Source organism: Triticum aestivum, chromosome 5A (assembly GCF_018294505.1).
Source record: "Triticum aestivum cultivar Chinese Spring chromosome 5A, IWGSC CS RefSeq v2.1, whole genome shotgun sequence".
Classification (NCBI taxonomy): Eukaryota; Viridiplantae; Streptophyta; class Magnoliopsida; order Poales; family Poaceae; genus Triticum; species Triticum aestivum.
The window spans coordinates 127,960,146-127,978,278 of NC_057806.1; the positions used below are offsets into that span (position 1 = coordinate 127,960,146).

Here is an 18,133-nt window from a genome sequence, read left to right on the forward strand (position 1 = left end):
CTTTTATGTTTTAATATCGTCCTACTTATTTTCCTGGAACCTCCGCTGAACAAAAATTTGTTTCCGCTGCTACTAAAATTTCCTTCCAATGCTAGTGCTTCTGTCTAATAAAAAAAACTAAATCCAACATAGTAACAAATTTATTATGTTTCTTAAGCAACAAAAAATTGTTACCATTGATTACAGATTTTGCTTCTAATGCAACTGGATTTGCATCAAAAGAAGAATTATTTTCCATCTGCAAGGCAATATTTGCTTCTGTCGGGAGAAACCTTATTTCTAGGTGGCGAAAACGTGTGTTACCCACAAACAATGGTTCCCTTTTATTTTGTAGTTATCTCAATCAAGTGGAGGTGATGCTTCCAACACTCTAGTGCATGCTTTATAATCCATAGGGAAAAAAATCTCCAAGCACTGTCACGTGATGTGCTTTCATTATTTTTCATATATGATTTCATAATTATGCTTGCAATTGGTTTACTAGCAATTCCATAGCAGTTGCAACACCATCCACATCTTTCCTCGCTTCGCTACATCAATCATGTCCGACCTAGCCTCAACAAAGTCGGTTTCACCCGCAAGTCACTGGATGTCGGTGTCATTGAGCCGCAGGGGAGTCCAGTGATGAACAACGAAGATGCCACCATGGAGGGGGCAACACTCTTAACCCGCAACAGGCGAGTGTGCATCTTTGCTACAATGCTTCCAAGACAATGACTAGCACAGTAGCCACTGAGATGCTCAATTTCATTCCACGGGTCATGCCCACCATCGACTACCGCTCCATGCTCACCATAGGAAACGCATTTCTTCCGCTCCCGCAGCAATTGCAGAAATTTATGAAGCACGAATTGTTTGATTTGACTATGAGTAGAACGCCTAATAACAATATGAAACATGGAAATGAAGCAAATAGAATACAGTGTGGAAGCACAAGCGTGTAACTGTTTAAGCAAATTGTTGAAGAAACACATCTATGGTGCTTATGAAGCAAATTAAACACAGTGTAGAAGCACAAGCGTGAAAGATATGAAGCAAATTGTTGAAGAAACACAAGTACGGTGCATATTATGAAACAAACTAAGTGTATAAGCATGAAATTTTGGAAGTATCATACTGTATCATGCAATCCAACATAATATCATAGTGGAAGCATAAATTTTTAAAAGTGGGAATAACAAAATATTTCTAGGTAGTCATTAAAACTCAGATCATCAAGGGAGTTGATGCGCATATTGTCCATGATATATGTGAAATTAGGGAAGCAAGAATTGGTTGTTGAAAAAAAACAGGATGACTACGTAGTACATACACGTACGAAGCATGTGAAACTCAAAATGAAAAAGCACGGCACGTATGTAGCATGTCATATGGACGAGCGATGCATCGTCCTGTTGCCGTTGTGAAGGGACGCCCTCCTCTGCAGCGTTAGTGAGGCTCCTTGGTGCGCCGATGTTGAAGGCCTACACACGGGTAAGTTAGCGAATGCGCTACAGCAAGATAGGAACGGAAGGGTGAAATCATGTCCAGATCGGAGAGGTGCTCACCATGATCAGGTCCAGACAAAGAAGGCCACCATGCTCGCCTTTAGGAGAGGGCGTCGGAGCTGGCGGAGGGATCGCCGAGAAAGGTGAGAGAAAGCGGTGGAGCCATTAGTTATGGATCGGTTTTGATTTTCCTAACCGTGGGTGCATGATTAACGGGTTGGTAGGGCTGCTTTTATCCTTGATTAATGGGTGCATGGAGTGGAGAGAGAGGGAGACATTTTCGGCCATTAGATGGAAAACGAATCAATGGTAGAGGATTGGTCTGACGAAGGAAATAAATCAGACGTGCGAGGGAAAGTGTTTCCCAATAAAAAATGCAAAGTGCGCTGTACATATTATCTCGCTTTCACAATCGCCGTCACCAACTGAAAAGATACTCTGATCGTCGCCTAACACGACTCTCATCGTTCACACGAGGTCAACCGACATTGATCGCGGGCGTTCCCCACTAGGTACCAGCATCGCGGGATGCGAGGCCATGGCCGTGGCCTCCCTGTCCGGTGCTGCTGCCAACTGGTTCCGGATCAATCGAGATCCGGCTGACAGCTGACTGATCACCAGCTCTATACGCACATGGTCGCACCGCCGGCTCCATCCTCCGCATATACAAAACCTACGTACGCCCCTCGCAGCGCACGACGGTTAGAAAGGCCACTGTCAACACCCGCGTCCGCGCCGTCTCACGCGTCGATCAAACCACTCGAGGCCTCATCGGCGGCCGTACACGCCATCGAAGCAGCAAGGAAGAGCAATGGCGGCGGCAGAGGTGAGCAACAAGGGGGTGATCCTGAAGCAGTTCGTGACGGGGTGCCCCACCGAGGACGACCTGGAGCTCGTCACCGGCGTCGTTCGGCTGGCCGTGCCGCCTGGGTCGGCGTCCGTGATGGTCAAGAACCTCTACGTCTCCTGCGACCCCTACATGCGCAACCGGATGAGCGAGCACAACGAGGCCAGCTACATCGAGCAGTTCGTGCCAGGGGAGGTACGTTGTTACCAGACGCGCCCATTAATCCCGACTTGTTATTTACTGTTTAGGTTATCTCCTGATTTCTGCAGGAAATGAACTGTTTTATGTGTCTCTCGGCTATTACAACTAGTAGTAGTAATGAAACTGGCCCGCACGGCCGAATGTTTCTTTTCCGTTTTGAGCAGAATTCTCTTTCTGTCGCCGCCCTCTTTTAGCAACTTCCCTTTTACGGTGAATTTTAAAAACAAGGTTTGGAATCACACGGCACTTCATTTGGTCGAATCTGGCAAGCTGGCCTGTGAGCTTGAGTGTTCAGATCAAGTTTTTTAATATATCTATGAGATCGTGGCATATTTTTTAATATCTATGAGATCGTAGCACATTTTTAATGGTAGTACGGTAGATTCCCCTACTTATATATATCTCAATATATTACTTCCTCTGTACGAAAATATAAGATTTTTGCAGTTCGGACGGCAAAAACATCTTATATTTTAAGACGGGGAGTACTGTGTTAAAAAGTTGTACAGGAAAACATAAGGACATGTACAATGGTTCTATCTTAAGAGTGCCACGTAGGATAAATAGTGAAGTGGAGGAGAGAGAAATCGTAAGATAAGGCTTGTCTTCTCTTAAATAAGAGAAGACAAGAGATGATCTCTTAGCACAATTTGTCTCACCATATTTTTAGGAACAGCTAATTATTAAAGATAAGGCTAAGAAATGATCCATTGTAGACATATTTTTTTATCATCTCTAATTTACATGCAGGACTTAAGATAAAACTATCTTATCAACCATTGTACATGCCCTAATGAGAACAGAAAAAAAAACTAATACAAGGCCTCAAGCCCTCTACAACAAGTCAGATGAAAGTATCAATAAAAGGTTGCAGCCTCGTATGTTTTCCTTTTAGCTCTGAAACGAGCAATTTCATTCTTTCTTAAATCTCCTCTCGTGTCCGTATAGATTTGGCTGTAGACCTTGGAAAACGAAACCATTTCTAGTGTTTTGGATGGCTCATGTCACCGAAATGGTGATCTTAATCTATTACTTACAAATAGTCATTAGCGCTTCTGCCCGTCCGTCATCAATAATTTTGCACAGAAGTCCCTATATTTTTTGGTATTCAAACCGCACTCCATAAATATACATATTGTAGGTATACCTTCACCAGCAATCACTCGCGTTTGTCCCCAGCTCGTGCGCCGTCTAGGCCACGTTGGGCCGATGCGAATAGAAAACATAATTTCGTGGTGTGTGTAGGGTCGTTGAGGAAAAAATATATTTTTTGGTATTCAAACCGCACTCCATAAATATACATATTGTAGGTATACCTTCACCAGCGATCACTCGCGTTTGTCCCCAGCTCGTGCGCCGTCTAGGCCACGTTGGGCCGATGCGAATAGAAAACATAATTTCTTGGTGTGTGTAGGGTCGTTGAGGAAAAAATATAGTTGCTCAAGGTGGGGGTCGAACTCGACACCTCCCTTTCGATGAAGGAGGGTCTAACCAAGCGCACTGACAATGCTTTTGTTTAGATAGCTTGTTTGCTAACTATTTAAAAGTCCCACCTCGCCTTTTTACAAAAAAAAAATCCATTAACTTATATACCTTCAGGAGTTGTCTAAGGCACCAACAGGCGGCTTTAATAGAAGGTGATGTGCGGATTATGGAATAAAGGAATTAACTCCCTCAATAAAAGAGGAAAATAAGTGATAGTGAAACAGCTCTAATCGGATGGAATTGTTGGTTGACTTGTGGGAAGGTGGACTGGTGCATGGCTGGCTGCTTGTGGGTCAGACTTGCACAGAAATAAGGAACGATAGGATATTGAGTCTCTGTTGGAAAAACAAGGACGGAAATAAGAGAGGGGATTTCAACCGACGTGTATAGAGAAATAACGAAGATAAAAATTAATCATTGTGACAGGAATACAAGGAAGCTAGAAGGTGTGGAGCGCTCCTCTGTCCACGGCTTCTATATAAACCTCGACGTGATAGCCAAAAATAAGGAAAGAAATTTTACTCCTTGCGGCAGAAAAATAAGGAGGGAAAGCAAAAGCTTCTAATTAAAAGGGATTTCTAAAAAAATAGGAAGGAAAGAAATTTAGGAAGATAGGGATTTGATGTTCAGAAAGTTCAGGTTATGTCTTGCTTAGACTTCAAGTCGTATCTTCCCTATGGCACCATGGTTAGCAAAGATCTAACACATGATCCCAACCTTCTTTCCTCTCATCCATGGCACCATGGTTGGCCAATCTTCGCTCCTTGGAGTTGTACCCCCGATTGTGTCACGTTCATCGGTCTTACGACCGTTACCAATAATATCCTAGTGTGTGAAAATTCGTACCACACTTACCAATCCTTGAGGAAACTGCCAAGCTCCTGGATGAAAATATTTTTGGGCATAAGGAACTTGTGCATGAACTGCAGTGCACCATCCTCAAGAAATTTGTGGCAAACATTGAAGAACTCAAGGAGGAAGCATCAACCGACCGGGTTGCCATTGCACATCTAAAGAAGGGCATCCCCATTAAGACCTTCACCAAGGAGGAGCACACGTAGGACACGCGCAACCTCCATTGAAGTCCTTCCTCTTATCTAGAGGAACACACCTAGGTGAGAGGGAAAACCTGCACCTACGAGAAGTGGTAGGAGTACAACCTACAACCACGATGGTGAAAACTCTAGTAGTAATGGGGTGCCCTCAAGAGTTAGCCATGCGACAAATCTCAAGAGTAGCTATGCTTGCAACTGTGGTGGTGATGAAGTCCTCTTCGGCTGGTGTGGTGGACTCACGAGCAACAACACCATTTGTGCTCTTCCTAGTAGCAACGGCTCCTCTTCCCGGGTCATTGCCAATCCCTCTATTTCATGCATTGCTCCTCCATAGGCTACCAATTGCATTAGAGTTTCTTGTGACGGGAACAAAAGATGAGCTTGCCCTTGAAACCCTCCATCACAAACCCTAAGGCTCGTGAGCCCTGCCAACCTTCATTTTTCCTCGGAGTTGTACCCCAAGTGTGTCACATTCATTGATCTTGTGGTCGGTACTAATCCTAGCACGTGACAACCATCAAGCAGGATGTTATGTAAATGATTCACAAATTTAATCCATGAACTCTTAGGGATGAGCTATCTTAATTTAGTGGTAATGATGCTTCTGGTAAAGTCTGAAACTGGTTCGATGTCAAGCGATTTGTCAACGATGAGCCTGGTACACTTGTTCAGGGAAGCTTGTTGCTGAAGCTCTAGCGCCCAAGCATAACCATTAATGCTAATCTCTAATGGAGCTAGTGGGGGCAAGGATGAGCCACAACCCCCTCCAAGATTGATAAAATTGTGTACAACCCTTCAAAAATTTCATTCCACCCAACTATTTGTGTCCCCGCCCCCAAATGCTTGGCAATTTGTGCCCCCCTCCCCCTCCATTGATTTATAGCTCTATCCCCGATGCCAACGCTAGTCTAGCAGAGCCAAGGCGCGCATTCGTCAAACCATTCATGTAATTTTCATTGTGCAAAGATTGAACAAAATTTTACATGAGAAGCATATCCCAAGCAAAATGCTGAAGCTGGATATTTCTAAAGCCTTTGACTCGCTATCCTGGAGCTCCTAATGCAGTTACTCGTCTTCAGAGGTTTTGGCCAGAGGTGGAGTTGGATTGCATCTCTGCTTCCGTATGTCGGCATGTGCATTTCAGTGAACAAATTCCTTTTTGGCTACATCTTCCAAAAGAAAAGTCCTCGACAGAGTAACCCCTGTCCGCATTATTATTTGTGCTTGTCATGGACTATATAGCTGCCTGTTCAACTTGGCGCACGTTGAAGGTGTTCTTTCACCCCTCAACCCTCAACTGTTTAGACACATTTTTCCCCGAAAAGGAACTGTTTAGACACATGACCTCTTTATATGCTGACAGTGCAGCGGTATCATTCAACAAAAGATAGATGATGTTGTCGCTACCAACACCATACTCACTTTCTTTGGCAATGTCGATAGCCTTGTTACCAATGTCACCAAGAGTAGCCTCTACCTATCTTATGTGACAATATCGACAATGAGACCGTTGGGCAGCCATTGTCATGGCTGATTGGCACCATCCCCTTCACCTATTTAGGTATGCCTCTATCCTTTACCAAGCTAAGAGCATTGATTTTCAACCGCTTTTTGGACAAGCTAACAAAGAATATCGTTGGATGGACTGCCCAGTTCATATTATGTGATACGAGAGCCACGCTGGTCAAGCATGTACTCTCAGCTGTCCCCACATTACAGGTGCTAGTTCTATACCATCCCAAGTAGATGGCTAACACTACGACTTTCACTAAACATGCTCGAACAAACATAACATTGCCAATTGTCTCGTTAGTTGTAGGTAAGTTTTCTCGCCCAAGCCACTCAGAGTCCTCGGCACCCCCGCTTTTGAGATTCACAATAGAGTGCTTTCCGTCCACTGGTTATTATTCGATTGGGAGAACTGTAACAAACCGCCATTCGCCTACATCCGTCAACCGATCCTCTCACCAAGAGCATGTTCCGACCTTCCACCTGCATCAGTAATGGCTTCCTTTTGGTACGATCATTGGCATAATGGTTGTGTGTCGACGGATGATTTTTGGTGTCTCTTTTTACATAGCTATTATCGACAATGCTCGTTTCTCAAGCTCTAACCAACAGAAAGCAGGTTACCGCAATCAAGCCTTTCCTTGATGTTGATGTCCCCTCCAACTATATGCGACTCTAAAAATATCTGAACAGTGTGCACCTAAACGATTCTAAAGATCGAATCACCTAGAAATAGACTGAAGGCAGCTTTTATTCGACGAAATTTGTCTATTTGATCCAATTTGAGGGTCCATATGCTCTGAGCTTAATGGCCTCGTCTTTCTTCAAAAAGGAGGATAAACCCTAGCCTATGCATCGATTGATGCACACTTCTCTGCCCATGTGCCACCGAAGCTGAAGCACATGCTTGGATTCTGATCGAGAGCAAATGACTGACCGCCGACAGGCTAGCACAGAGGGGATGGCCACACAACCCAGTGTGCTCCATCCGCCACTGTCATCTTGAGATTACGATTCACCTGTTAGCCACTAGGATAATACTTCTAGGCACTTGATCATTGGCCGCAACATGTATTGCACTGCTTGAGGCTACCTTGCCGAAAGTAGCCATTGTATCTATGTGTCTCTACATGCTCTTCAACAAGTAAAAGCTTCACAAGCACTTGAATACTAGTTGCATCCTGCTTTAGTGGTTCTTCTAAACTAAAAGGAATGCAAGGATCTTCAATAACGTTGTCAAACCACTAGCTACGACGTTCAAGCTAGCTTACGATGAGGTGCTCACCTGGAGGGGGAGCTGTGACATGCCTCATTCATCACATTTTGCTACTCCAACTGAGCCTCCCAAACAAATCGCCTAAACCTGTACTTGCTTGGATAGACTAGCAACCACCATAAACTAGGGTTGTTCTTTCTTCTCCGCTAGCTATGCCCAGCTAAACCCTTGTACATTCCAACTCTCTTAATAATTCAAGCTAGTCTAGGTTTGTTTCTTACTTCTCCATGGGCTATGCCCAGCTAAACCCCTACACATTCCAACTCTCTTAATTTAATGAAACATTGTATGTTATATTTCGTCAAAAAAATACTTTAAGGAGTTTCTTTTTACCGAAGATATTCAGAACACGGTTTATTGTGAATTGGAAGGAGTATATATCTACTATTTTTATATTTTCATAAAAATGCATGTGTTAATCACAGAAGAAATATTCTTGACCATCTATTTTTTAGTCAGGTCGAGTTATAATAGAGATATGATCTCAAACTTTTGTGGCCTTTAGTTGTGTATGCGCAAGTTGTGCAAATGTTCCTTTTATCTAATATATAGACAAATGCAAATGATAGTAATCAATTAAATTTTATTGTTCATCCTACTCACAGTTGACACTCAACACCATGTTATTTACGACTGTAACTTGTAGTTTACTCTATTGTCATGTCAAGTATGAACTACAGTGCTTTTCTTTTACTCGAAAACAAAGCCATGAAGACTATTGCGTTCTGTTCACTACTACAGTCGAATTCTCTGAAATTCCAATGCCTCACTGAGTACGATTATTCCAGGTTTTGGCTACCTTTTCAGTAGGCAGGGTGGTAGCATCTGGGCACCCGATTTCAAGTCGGGTGATCTTGTTTGGGGCATGAGCGGATGTGAAGAATACACTTTGATCACTGATCCAGAGTCTCTTTTCAAGATCAACCATCCCGAACTACCTCTGTCGTACTACACAGGTGTTCTTGGTGAGTACATTTTTATTTTGTCAGAAACAAAGTGCCATATTTAACTTATATTTCCGTTTTTCATCAAATGAAGCACGTACTTGCATTTTTCGTTGACTACATCTGGTTGACAAACCAGAATTTTGGCACAAGCTAGCATGTCCAATAAATTAATTAACATGCCACACCCAAAACACTGAATGAAACAATAGCGAGAGCTTACATGTTCTACATACCGTTGACATGTTGTTCAAAAAGTGACCTGAATTAATTGAAACAAAGATTGCATCCATTAAGAACTGAAACATATGATGAAAAGGGACAGACTTTTGTAAAGCAAACATATCATGCAAGAAGGATCGAACCACGGACGTGAAAGAATATGCGCACCTGATCATGGCAGCTTTGTCGTGGAAATCTTCCACCGAGTTCCATCGACTCACGAATTCAATCTCCTTAACCTGAGACCAGTTAGGCCCAGACTCAAGACTGATTTTGGTGAGCTTCACCGGCAACTGCCAGGCATGGACCAGGCGAGAGGAGCAGGTTTTGTGCGGCGACCACGAAATGTTCAACTCTTTGCAGTCCACACAACCTTGCTCTTCGTCAGGTCGATGGCGAGGATGTGCCCGTCCAAGAAGTAGACCTCATTGGCGTTCATGCATGGGGTGGACCAGCACCACAACGGGGATGACCCTCTCACGCAGCCTTGCATCCTTATAGATCTGGTCGTCCCAAACCTTGTCCAAGGGGAGCTTGAGCCTGCTTGTCCATGTCACGTCAGATGGGTCGTTGGAGGACAGCGTCCACATGCTGACCTCCGGCTTGTCATAGGAGCCATGGATCTGAACGTACCGCAGCCGGCCGCCGCTCACCTTCAAGCAGCGGTGTCACCATCGATGGGGCCCAGGCGAATGGCAGCTCATCGGGGACATGCGGGAAACATGGGGCTGTTTGGTTCTAGCCTTGCATTGCCACATTGTGCCACACATTTTTGCCAAGCTTACCTAAAATTAATTTAACAAAATGAGAGCCACAAGTTGGCAAGTCTAAGGGAATCTTGTCATATTTTTTATGTGTATGTCATGTGGGGCCTAGTGTGACTTGCATAAGTTGTAGTTTGAACCAAACACTTATCTAAGTTGGTCAAATTTGCCTAACCTTAGGTGTGGCAACCTTTGACAAACTTAGTCACAAACCAAACAGCCCCACGATTTGATAAAACTTGGCTTGTCGGCAAAGGGGTCACGGCGAGGATATAGTAAGCGAGATCAAACCACCAGAGGAGCCCTTCGTGGGAGAGGACATCGTCGCCACGCCAATCTCTCGCGTCCACGATGTTGGAGCACTCGCACCTCTTCTCATCCCAGTCGTACATGTCCTCCATGCAGAGGAGCGTGATGCGGCCACGATCTTCGATGCACCACGGGTTGAGCTCTGCGACGATGAGATGGTTGTCGCCGCGATGGCGAATGAGTCCGACGGAGTGGGGGCACGTGATGCCACCGTTGTGAGGGAGGATGCCCAGTGTTCTGCGGATCCACGGGTCGCAGAGGTAGTAGGAGATCCCGGTCGTGGTGCAACCGCAGAGGAGAATGACGCCGCAGCTATCGACCGCTGTGACGGAGGGGTAGTGCAGCATGCTGCCGGCGGACATGTCGACGTTACTCGTGGCGGTTACGTGGGAGGGGAGCGGAGCTTTCTCGAAGGTGAAGGACATGTTGGTGGATTTCTCGAAGATGCTATGATTGTTTCCCTCCTTGGCCACCACCCTCGGGATGCCGTACAGGATGAACCACTCCGCCGCCACTGGGGTGGGGCCATTGCCAGATCGGAGGAGATTCGAGCTGTTAGGGTTCCGTGTATCGTATAAGGGGATAAGGAATGTCGCGCATTAGAGAATATGGACAAAGAATTCGATACTATGGAGATCTCATACTACGGTGATCTTCGCGCACCAGAGAATATGGACGGAGCGGAACGTGAGGATTTTCAGCGATACGCATCTCACCCCACGGTGCAAGAAGTTTTGAAGAAATAAAAGGCTAGAGTAGATAGCTGCGATCTTCCCAGGACCTTTTTTCCTTCGGTTTTGCTAGACGTCAGTCGCACGAAATTTGAATTTGGGTCAATTGATTCGGTGGAGAGGAGGCAGCAACCGCGGAGGAGTACCGAGGCCGCCGGCGGAGGCAGCAGTAGCCGCGGCGGAGTAGCTCCTCGTCTATCTTAGGGGTGCAGTGAATGCAGGGGAAGCATCATCATCCTTGTCTATCTTAGGGGTAACGGGGGGTGTGGGTTCGCCAGCGTCGGAATTGAAGGTCTGCCAGGGTTAGAGGTAATGCCTTGGGCGGCGGCAAGGCTCGGCGATGTGGGAGGTTGAGGGGAGTGTGGGGCAGCGAGGCAGCCGTGGGAGCGCAACCGGCCAGCGACGGAAGCAGGCGGAAAGGCCGACGGTGGCTTGACGGTTTGAAGAAATAAGACGATGGCTAGAGGTTGAAGACGCTCATTTGGACGTCCATTCTTCATCAGATGGCTAAACTAGTCAAGTGACCCAAATTGCATTCTCCAACGCAGATGCCAAGGCCGGGCGCTAGGGTTAGAATCCTGGTAGTTTTTCTCAGATCCCGTCCGATTCCAGGAAATAGGCCAGCATCGATGCCGCATCAGTCGTCGGGCGCTAGCCCAATTGCTCGCTCTTTTTTTCATGTCAATAGCGCCCGTACTTGGCATCTAGCACTGGAAACAGGGCGCTAGGCCAGACGCCAGGAAGAAAAACATTTTTTATTACGGCCTAAGCGTCTAATTAGGCGCCTTACAGTGTAGATGCCCTTAGCGTCTCGTTTCTAGCCGGTCTCTTTTTCCTTCATGTACTTCTTGCACGGCACAACTTTTGTACCGCATGCACGCTTGTACCAATAAACTCTCTTTTCTTTCTTATTAATAAAGATCGGACTCCCCCCCCCCCCCCCCCGTCCCGTCCCCCGTGCCGCTCCCGCAAGAGGCCCGGGAGGAACCCTAAATCGTGCCGCCGCCAGTCTTCCCGCCCCGCCTCCCCTCCCCCTCGCCGCCGCCAAGGGACGACGTCGGGCAAAGCCCGGACGGGTCGGCGGCGGCGGGGTTTCTCCCCTCCTCTCCAGGCTCTTGGCGGCGAGGGACGCCAGATCTGGCGCGGAGGTCCTCTCGCCGGCGTGGTTCGCGTGCCGGCGGCGGGCGGGGGTGGCTCTGGCGAGGCACGGCGCGTCCGTGGCTCTCGTCTGAGCGGAGTGGCGCGGGGCGAGCCGGCGGCGTCTGGGGTCGGCGGTGCCCTGCTCCGGGCGGTGCGGCGCGACCTCGTCCGGCCTGTGGCGCCGTGGTGGCGCCCCTGGTTGGCGTCGGGTCGGCTGGCAGGCAGCCCTCCCGTGCGCGGATCCGTGGCTCTCGGGCCTAATCTGGCGCGTTGGATGGCTCCCGGTCGGGGTGCTGCGGGAGTCTGTTTCATGGCGGGATGCTCAACGGCGGTCCCCTGGATCTGCACGAGGGGTGCAGCGGGTGAGTGGTTGTGGGTGGTGCGCTGACTTCGTCGGAGGCGGCAGCGCATGTGCAGCCATGGAGGCGGCGGCGCTGCGAGGCTCGACTAGGCAGGGCCTGGCGAGCAGCGGGCGCCCGACCACCTACGTGTGAGGCGCGGGCGGTGATGCCTCGGTGAAGTTGGCGTCGAAGTGTGGCTGATGGTGCGGGTCAGGTTCATCTGTGTGGCAGTCCCTAGGTGCGGGTGAAGGCCATCGCGACGGATCTGATCCCCGCATCGACTGGTGGTTGCTGCAGTTCCTGGTGTGCTGAAGGTGGTGGCTGGAGGCGTGCTTCCTCGGCAGTGATGTGTGGCTTCGACTGCAAGTGGCTGCGGTGTTGGCGGTGTGAGGCATCTTTCGGGGCTGGCCGGAAGCTTGGTGGCGTGGAAATGTGCAATGCTACGGATGAAAATTCTGTTCGGCCTTGGTCGGACCGGCGTCGATGGCACCCGTGGGTGTCATTCCCCTTCCTGGAGGCGTCGCCGAGGGTAGCGCCATTGCCCACGTTGCCTTGTATCGGCAACCATCTCCGGGGCGAAAGCCTCGATCCGTAGGATCGGCACGACGGCAGCGTCTTTCTGATGTTGTTCCTCTGTTGGGAGCTTCGTGCTTGGAGATAAGAGGCCCTATGTTGCGCTCCTCCGGCGTGCACCGCTGCTCGGATCGTTCTTCTCTGGCGCTATGTACGATCGTCGCTGGTTCTACCAAGGAAGCTGGAGTTGCTGTTCTTCGATGATCTCCGGCGTCGGTCGAGACGCGGCGAGGATATCGGTTTTGGGTAGGCTCTTGTATGTCGTAATGGGTTGTCGTGTGTGGTTTCCTTTGTTTGGGTCAGGTGTGGAGTTGTGCTACGCTCGTTGTTCGCAGCGAGAGGTAGATGTGGTTGTATGGCTGTACTTCTCTCCTTCTATAAAGCTAAGGTACGCATTTTGCGTACCCTCGAAAATTAATAAAGAGCGGCCAAGGCCTTTCGATTCACAATCCAGAATTGCAAGAGTTCATTTGTCCTAACTTCCACATATGGCACCCTAGTTTGTCACCATTTATTTGTTTCTTTTTTTCTTTGTGGTGATGTCTAATTGGTGTGCTTGACTACTTGTTTTACATAAAACAACTTATACATAGAAACTACGAATGAACTTTCCCAAGTTTTGGAAGCACGTATAAGTTATGCTAGTTAGTTAATGAGGACAGATATCAGAATAAAGAAATAGGACGGAAAGGGAATATACTAGTCAGATCTCTAAGATAATGTCCAGAGATTCATAGATGCACCTTCCTTCAAGGAACCATACCATGGAATTTCACAGCCACAAATCAAAATGGATGGCTAAATTATATGTAGAAAAAGAATAAGACATCAAGCTCATCAGTGCTACGATTTAGGCTCTTCTCCCCTCAAAAAAAGGAATTGGTATGATCTAAGCTTGGTGTTTTCGTATATTCATGCAATTTACTTCCGCTAGCGAAGTTTTAAAACTCATAAAATACACTATTTATTTATTTACTAAATTTCCAAGAAATTCGCTAATGCAGGCATGGCTGGACTTACTGCGTATGCTGGATTTTTCGACGTATCAAAACCAAAGCAAGGCGACTATGTTTTCATCTCATCAGCATCGGGCGCCGTCGGGCAGCTTGTTGGACAGCTTGCCAAGATCACTGGCTGCTATGTGGTTGGCAGTGCTGGTTCCGATGAGAAGGTTTTCCTTTTTTCTGCATACTCATTTTTTCCACGTGCTCTGTATCACTGAAATTGTCTAATAGTTCACTCCCGCAATTGAATGATGAATTGGTTGAATAACTTCAAGAGTTTTTCACTAACCTAAAATATACCCCCTCTCTAAAGAAATATAAGATAATTTAAATTACTATATTAGTGATCTAAGCGATCTTATATTTCTTTACGGAGGGAGAGCTCCGTAATGGTATGAAAATAATGTGACGGCTTTTATAATGGTTGCATGCTTTACCATTGGGATCATAATACTAGTTATTTCTACTAAGTGAATTATATTCGACCATTCCATTGTGAAGAAAGTCAGCATGTATGCACATTTTCAATGATAACCATTTTATAGTAACCCCTGGCCAATTGGCAAGGTGTTATATTTACCTTTCTTGTCCCCTTGCCAAAGAACCCTAGCCCTAAAGAAGTAAATCATTGTAATCACTCCATCATGGACTCAGATGATGGAGAGTATGTAAATCATTGTAATCCTACCTCCTAAAGTCAGAAATCTAGCCTGCAAGTAACCAAGTTATTCTCAATTTCTCTTCTATGCTTTTAATAATATGTACAGGAATGCCAAAGTATAATGGAGGAGTCCCACCGTTCAACTTTGAAAGGTGAAAGTATGAGAAAATTCTTTGTCTTTATGGTAACTGCAGGTCAACATCCTAAAAACCAAGTTTGGCTTTGACGATGCTTTCAACTACAAGAAGGAAGAGGACCTCAACGCCGCACTAAAGAGGTTCTAAAAGCCATTTTCCTTATGAAATTCTAAGTTCCAATCACAAATGGCTACTAACCTTTTCCACAAAAAAGAAACAAAAGCTAAACATGGTTCCCTCCCCCGTGATATTTCCTCTCAGATGCTTCCCGCAGGGCATTGACATCTACTTCGAGAACGTGGGCGGTGCGATGCTAGCCGCGGTGCTGCCCAACATGAGGATGAATGGCCGGATCACCGTGTGTGGGATGATCTCGCAGTACAACCTGGAGCAGCCGAATGGTGCCCCTAACCTCTTTTGCTTGGTTGCCAAGCGCATCCGCATGGAGGGATTCATGGTCCTGGACTACTTCGGGACCTACAACAAGTTCGAGGAGGAGATAGCGGGTTACCTCAAGGAAGGGAAGATCAGTGTTGTTGAGGATGTTGCTGAGGGGATCGAGAATGTGTCGACGGCGCTCATCGGGCTCTTCTCTAGGCACAACATTGGGAAGCAGCTTGTCACCATCGCACATGAGTGACATGACAGGCTAACAGAAAGGGCATGGGGATGCAATATATTCATATTGGACGTGTGGAAGTGTTCGTGTTTACGATTGACCTATGTATATCGATGGGATGTCAAAAATATTGGTATTTTATCTCTATTTTTACCTCTTTTATATATACATACAGTACAAATATTATTGTTAAATTGTAGCATTTTGAATATGGATTTTGTTGAATACTTTGGACCATTTGTGTGAGTCAACTATGGCCCATGTGCCACATTTGAGGAATAGTCGGGGGTCGAGGGTTCCAGAAACTTAGCTAGAGCTCCAGGTAAAAATGGGAGGGCCTCAAATCATTGTACACTAGGTATAAGTTATGAAAAAATGTACATAAGGTATAAACCTTTTATGCTATGTTTTTTGTGTTCTTAGAGGTAGCCATCATATGCCAGAGATAGCACCATATGGAATAAAGGTTTCATGACTACATTTCAATCGGAGCCAACACTAGGAGCCAACCTAATGATGTTTCTAACTTGACAACTACTTATGTCCTGATTTATTGGTCCCTTGGTGCTAGAGGAGAGGGTTCCGATCTTTCCATGAGATGATAACTTTCTGTAAGTGCATCTAGTGCCACCCCTAGTTGGTTTTGGAGTATTGACAACAAACCTGGTTGAGGGACTAATGTGTTTGTGAGAATTGCAGGATAACACAGGTAATAGTCCCTCATTGATTCGGTTTTCCTACCGGAGATGACCCCTAAAAATGTATGAAGACATCAAAGACAAAGATGGTATGTGAAGATATTCACATTGAAGACTATGACAAGAGAAGACATTGAGTGAAGACTATGGAACGCGAAGACTTAGTTGTTTCGTTGTTTCCTTTTCTTCTTTGTTGAGTCATAGTACCACCGTACTGTTAAGTGGGGTCCAAGTGAACCAGTCAGAATGACTGAAGTGATGTTTAACCAAAATCCTATGTCTTCGAGCGAAGACAATGAGAGCAAATCTTATCCAGAGCTGGATAAGTCAGCTTTGCTTGTAGCCCAAGTAAAGTTGCTGTGTGTGTTTGAAATCTGACCCAGGGTCATTTAGGACAAATCAGGTCAGGTTGCCTAGTGGCTATAAATAGCCCACCCCTTACACCATAAATTGGTTGGCTGCTCAGAGTTAGTGCACGACTTTTGTCGTTTGAGAGCAACCCACCTCAAAGCCTTTGAGAGAGAAATCCTTGCGGGGACAAAGCCCTAAACACCCAGAGCCAAAGAGTGTTAGGCATCACTGAAGTCTTCCTGTCTGTGTGATCTGAAGACTTATTACACTTGAGGACTGTGAATCCTCCAGCCGGTTAGGCGTCGCGTTCTGAGCATCCAAGAGTCATTGTGGATCACCGGTGAACGAAGTCTGTGAAGGTCTGGAAGTCTACCTTGAAGACTTACCAGAATGATTGGGCGAGGACTGGGTGTCCTTAGCTCAAGGGGAATAAGGTGAAGACACGGTCTTCTGAGTTAAATCTCAGCCTCCCTAACCAGACGTACAGTTGTCACAGCAACTGGAACTGGTCCAACAAATCATTGTATTTAACGAGCAACTAGTTCTATCCTTCCCATCTCTTTATTACAGTTGGTCCTTGTGAAGTCATTGCCTGTTTGCATTATATTTTTGTCTTCACTGTGTGACTGCTTGTTCTGATTGGCTTCATACTATGTTCCATCCTGATCCATACTGCCTAGCTGCTATTAGTCTTTGTGCTTTCACTTTATTGAATACTTGACTATGGCTTGCCTAGTGTAGTCTACCTTCTGCTGCATGGTAATAGGTTTATTTCTATCGTTTGTCTTCGAAACTTCCATGTTTTGAAGACTTTCATAAAAATCACCTATTCACCCCCCTCTAGTCGATCACTAGCACTTTCAATTGGTATCAGAGCAAGGTACTCCCTTGTTCTGTGTGATTCGGTTTAACCACCTGGAGTTTTAGCTATGTCGACTGCAGTGATAATCAAAGTCTCCGCTGCGTGCCCCGTCTTCGATGGAACTGAATATCCCTACTGGAAGAATAAGATGCGCATGCATCTTGAAACCATTGATGTCGACCTCTGGTATGTCGTCAAGAATGGCGTTCCCAAGGCTGGTGAAGGTGTCACCGCTGCTGATGTCAAGAAGTTTGTTCAACTAGATTCCACTGCCAAGAACATCATCTATGGTCATCTGACAAAAGGGCAGTATGGCCGTGTGAGTGCTCTAGAAACCTCTAAGCTAGTCTGGGACTGGCTCTCCAAGGTCAACAAAGGCGTCTCAACCCAGAGAGATCAAAGGATGAGTGTCCTTCGCAACCTCTTCAACCGCTTCAAGAGAAACGACAATGAGAATGTTCAGCTCATGTTCGATTGACTCACTGACATCACAAATGAGCTTCAAGCTCTCGGTGCTACTGAGATCACCAAGCATGAAATCGTCAAGACGCTCCTGAGATCACTTGACAGCTTGTTTGACACTCTAGCCCTGATGATACAAGAACGCCCTGACTTCAAGAGACTCGATCCGTCTGACATACTTGAAAGGCTCAACACACATGAGTTTCAGCTTTCTGAGAAAAGAGACATCTACGGTCCCAACTATGGCCGAACTCGTGCCTTGAAGGCAAAAGTTGTTTCCTCATCTGAAGAAGAATCTGACTGCAGTTCTGATGATCCTAAAGACATTAGAAAGGAGCTTGCTATGCTTGTGAAGAAGTTCCAGAAATTCACCAAGAAGAAAGGCTTCAGAAAGTCCTCACGATCCAGCTCAAGGAATGATGAAGCTTCTGCTCATGACTACAAGAAGAGAACAT

General features: G+C 46.2%; 1 long non-coding RNA gene and 1 pseudogene across 1 annotated transcript; one reads left to right on the forward strand and one right to left on the reverse strand.

Annotated features, from left to right (window-relative positions):
* Positions 1-1,256: 1,256 nt before the first annotated feature.
* Positions 1,257-1,679, reverse strand: LOC123106699 (uncharacterized). The gene is made up of 2 exons (XR_006451440.1): positions 1,548-1,679; positions 1,257-1,463 (listed from the first exon to the last, which is right to left on the reverse strand). It is a non-coding gene; the product is annotated as an uncharacterized lncRNA (long non-coding RNA).
* Positions 1,680-2,163: 484 nt separating this feature from the next.
* LOC123102605 (2-alkenal reductase (NADP(+)-dependent)-like) lies at positions 2,164-15,556 on the forward strand (annotated as a pseudogene).
* Positions 15,557-18,133: the final 2,577 nt, after the last annotated feature.